Here is a 5,147-nt window from a genome sequence, read left to right as displayed (position 1 = left end):
CTTCGCTCAGGCACGACCGCGCGACGCGGGCCTGGCGCGCAGCCGCACCGCCTGGCTTTACGGCCGTAGGCGGCCGCGGGTTTTGCCTGTTTTGAGAAAAGACAGTCGAGGCGGAAAAAATACATATGAAATAAATCATTATTATTATTTTTTTTTAAGGAAACCCTGAAAAAACTACACGGCACGAATACGCGCGCTGGGAGGCGGGCGGGCGAGCGGGCGATCGCTGCGGGCAGGCGGTGGACGGCCGTCTCAGCCCCGCCCGCCTCACCTGCCGCAGGTGTGCCGCTCGGCGGGGCCGCCCCGGCGCTGAGCAGAGCGGGGCGAGGTCGGGGCCGGCAGCAGTGAGTATCCGCGGGGTGAGCGCTGCACCGAACCCTCGTGCCGGGCAGCGAGCCCCCGGGCCGGTTGGAGGGTCGGGGAGCGCCGGGCGGCACCAAGGGCTGTGGCCGTTCATTGGGTGTTGAGAAGTTTGGGGTTTTTTGCGATTAGAATGGTGAGGGACTGGAGCGGGCTGCCCTGAGCGGTGCTGCGTGCCCCGGCCTTGCAGACACCCAGGTCAGGCTGGGTGGGACTGTGAGCACCTGATCTGGCTGTAGGTGTCCCTGTTCTTTGCAGGGGCGTTGGACTGGATGGCCTTTAAGGGCCCTTCTAACTCAAACGATTCTGTGATCCCAGATTAGTTATTGCGTTTCCCACGCACCCAGCACCATGTAGGTGTGAAGAATGCGCAGCGTTGGAGCCAGACGGGGCTGTGACACCGCCTGATTATGGGCGCAGCCTCCTGAGACTGTAGGACGAGTCAGTCTAGCTCTGTGTCCTGCTCACATGCGGCTCTGCCATGTAGCATACGCCAAGCAGCACCTTCTGCCTTTATTTCTGCGTTCTTAAAGTGTCCTGAAGTCTCGAATCAGGAATAGTTTTCTGCCTCCTACCTGTGTACTTGTATTGGGGGGAAAGCTAGGATTGTGCATGGAAGTGAGCACTTTGGAGCTGATGGTCTTTGCAGATCCCCTCTGTCTGAACTGTTCCAAAAGGTTTGAGCTGTTAGAGAAGTCTCTGGGGAGTCAGAATCACAGCCTTTCAATATATAAAGGGGGGCTGTAAGAAAGTAAGGGACAGGCTCTTTGGCAGATTCTGTTGGGATAGGACAAGAAAAAATGGTTTCAAACTGAAAAAGAGGAGATTTAAACTGGGTATAAGGAAAAAGTTTTTTACTGTAGGTGTGGTGAGGCACTGGAGCAAGTTGCCCAGTGAGGTGGTGGATGCCCTGTCTCTGGAGACACCCATAGTCAGGCTGGATGGGACTCTGAACAACCTGATATGGGTGTTGGTGTCCCTGTTCACTGCAGGGGAGTTGGACTAGGTGACCTTTATTGGGTCCCTTCCAATGTGAACTATGATTCTATGCTTATAGGGAACAGCGATATATGCAGGAAGGGGAAATGAGGGACAGGATGATCATACAATCATGGAATGGCCTGGGTTGAAAAGGACACAATAATCATATAGTTTCAACCTCCCTGCTATGCGCTAGACCAGGCTGCCCAGAGCCACAACTGGATGATGTCCAGTTTGACTGATAGAAGTGCTTTCTGTAGGAAATATCTGGAATATATATTTTGTTAAGGTACCCAAATATATATATTTTTTTCTCCTGGGTTACTACTGTAGCATATGAAGCAGTTTTGCAGGGCACAAGGTGAGGGGAGGTGGGGGGCAGCTGTAGGCTACCAGGTGCTTGTTCCCTCTGTTCTTCTGTCCCTGGTGAGATGGTAAATAGGACGGCATTTGGAATTTTGTTCTTAAAAGCTTTCTTAAAACTTTGTTTTAGTTAAACCTTTGTTGTGTAAAGGTTAATGTACTTTCTTAGAACCTTAGATTGCCTTGAAGTTTATTCTTAGTTAATTAAAATAGAGTTAGCAAAACAAAACTGCTATTCAGTTTGGGCTTTTCCTCTCTAGCATAGCATGCTAAGCCTTGTATTTAACGTGAAAGGAGACAGGCAGAACTGAATTCTTAGCTCTGCTTTAGCTTTGGTTATGCTACTTATCTCACTTGGTGGGCAGCGCCCAATCCCTCTGGTACTGACTGTTGACACATCAAACGTATTACAATAAGTGTGTTTGAAAAACTTGCAAACAGGGCTTCAGTTAGGTGGTTTCCTAAGTGGCATGGTGAATAGGTGCAGCGATGTTTTGCGCAAAAGCCTGCCATTCTTGTTGCACAAATTCTTAGAAGAGTTCACTTTTTAGTCTTGGAGAACCCTCAAGGTAACTGCCTTTGGTGCTTGTTGTAGAGTATTCCACTGTCTCAATATTCTTGAAAATACAGATTTTTTACTGTCTTGGTATAAACTATTGTTTCTTTACCATCTGAAAGGTGAGTCTGTTCTTGTCTTCGGCTGTTTTAACTTCATTTGAGGATAGTAGAATTGTTCCATATGTGTGTGACTGACGTTTAACACTTTAGATGGAACATAATTCTTTTTCTGGCTTTTTCCAATGCCTGATCCTTCTGGATATCCTAAACTGAAAAGCTTGGTGTTGACTTGGTGTTGTAGTGCTCATACAATGTCTCCAACTTTAGTGGCTAAAATCGATGATAGTTTATTGATGCTAAGTTTGAGTGAGTATAATGTGTTCAGTGACACTAAAAAGGGTGGGTTTTCTACTGTTGATGGATACTTTATTAGCCTAACATCAATCCTAAACTATTATACTGAGACATACCACTATGGACAGAGGTGATTTATAGAAGATGATAATTTATACAAACTCTGTACTATATACATACTGTGCATTTTCTTTCTCTTCCAATGGTACGTATGTCTGGATAGCATTGTCTCATATTTCACATCTAAGCATTTACTCTGCTAAAACCATGTCGTGGAACATAAACTCTCCTAGCAGCATAGCTTTCTTCTGCTCCTGAGATGAGAAATAGGTCTCATTCTTTGTTGTTTTTAAACATCCTGACAAACCTAATTAGCAGTTGTCACGCTGATTTTTGTTTTGTTTTGTTTTTCCTTTCATTTTCCCCCTTGTATTTTCTGTTTGCCTTGAAACATTAAATCTATTTTGTTTTTAAAATGCTGGGTCAAGATCATCACGCATATCCAGACTACAAACTCGAAGTAGCATACTGTAATTGGTTATCTTTGTTCCAATTTCCCATTTTTAGGAACACATTGAATACCACTTAGCAACTTAGAGAGCTTTTGTATTGATTATGTTTACTAGAAATAACCTTTTCAAATGTAGTGAGACCTGTATTACTTGCGAGAGAATAATATGTTGAGTTTATTGGTAGGTGTGTTGATTTCTTCCCCGTGCCCTTTGCATTTATGTTTTCTCGTAGTGCCAAGATTATAACTCAGCTGAAGTTAGGATTTTAGCATCTTTGCCATTTCTAAGGGGGATTTTTGAAGGCTTTAGCTACAGCTGTTCCTTTGCTGTGCCTCCCATGCAGGTGACCAGTTGTTTTGTATGCTTCACAGAAGAAGTCATCTGACTCAACTGTGCCTCTGGCAGTTAATGACTGTATCCACATACCTCAGTTCCTTAAAGGAACCATAATCTAATTAAAACATCTTACATATACAGAGTAAACACATCTTTCTTTAAAGCGCCTTATTCAGCTCTGTCACTATCATCATATTAATCACGTAAATCCCAACTCGCAGCAGGAAGTTCATCCCTTTAGGAGTTGAAAGGAATTAGGAATACTCCAAAGTGACTTCAGTAAAAAACAAACAAAAACAAACAAACAAACAAAAAAAAAACTGCTGGGGACCAAGCTCTTCAAATGCTTTTGATAAATACAACTTGCTACATGTCTTTTTTTTTCCCCCTAAGTTGTTTGACCTCATAGATTTTCCTTTCTCAAGGAAATAATTAATTCAGAATGAGGTTGAGGGCTGAGAACCCATAAAATTACCAACTGTTACACTTCCTATTTGGATCAGTTAAGTCCTTTTCGCTTTGAGAGTGGTAATCAAAAATATGTACACGGTGAAAGTGAATGTTTTATTTATGTGCATGCATTTTTCTAGCATTAACAAAGTGAAGATTCCGTATGAAAAAACATTGATCTCCTGTGCTGTTGGAGTACGTACATAATTGATAGCGAAGTCTGAAAAGACTTGTCAATGCTAGCAGGGATTTCTAACTGAAAACCTTGTATTTTGGGCTCTCTATATGACACTACTCACACTGACGTAATTAACACATATAAATATTTCTACCTATCCAGCATGGGGAGGGGAGAAAGATTATTTACATTAAATGTGATTGTACAAAACCTCTCACAGCTGTGAAGGTGCACATTGGAGTCTTCCAGTCTTAGTCCTGTTCAGCTGCTGCTCTGCAAGGCCGCCTGGTTCCTGCTGGCAGACTGGTACTCTGCCAGAGCACAAAGCATTTGTACCAAGCTTGGTGAGGTTTCATACAGCGCTGTATGAATCCAAATGGTCAAGAATGTGATACAAGTGCATGGGATCAATAGAAAGGCTTCATTGTACATAGAGTCTGTTTTCTCCAGCTTTGTTTTCATTGCCTTACATGATGTGTTTTCTGTCATATGTTATCTCCTTTACTGTTCTGTCAGAGGCATCTGGAAAATTCTGCAACATACTCAATTGGTAAGATCTTCACTGTCACTGATTGCTACTTTCTCCCTGGGACTGCTTCCTTAGAATCCTTCTGCCATACCAGCAGTGCTTTGCAGTAGGATATGTAAGTTCTCTGGCATTTTTCTCTCATGCACTTCGAAGTCTCATGGAAGCAGTAACTGCCTGTCCTTGGCTTCAAAATAAGAAGCATGGAGCTCAGGTGCTGACAGCTGGAGCACAGTGGGTCCCAGCTGAAGGTGGTAATTATTACCTTTGTTGTATTCCATCCTTTTCCTCCAGGTTCTTTTTCAGTTTCTACCAACACTTCCTTGAACTTCACAGATATTTTTTTGACATCTATCTAATCTTTACTGTCAATTGTTGGCTTTCAGTGCTGGAAGTATTAAATAGAGGGAGACTGGACAGAGATGCACTTTATAATCTGCTGATTAATACTTGCTAATTGGCTGCTGCTCTAAGTCTAACTCACTTCTTCTTGGGTTAGGCAAAATGAATACAGTGCTTGTCTTGCATG

This window comes from Tetrao urogallus (genome assembly GCF_951394365.1).
Source record: "Tetrao urogallus genome assembly, chromosome: 2".
Lineage (NCBI taxonomy): Eukaryota > Metazoa > Chordata > Aves > Galliformes > Phasianidae > Tetrao > Tetrao urogallus.
Note: the sequence above shows the minus strand (reverse complement) of the source record.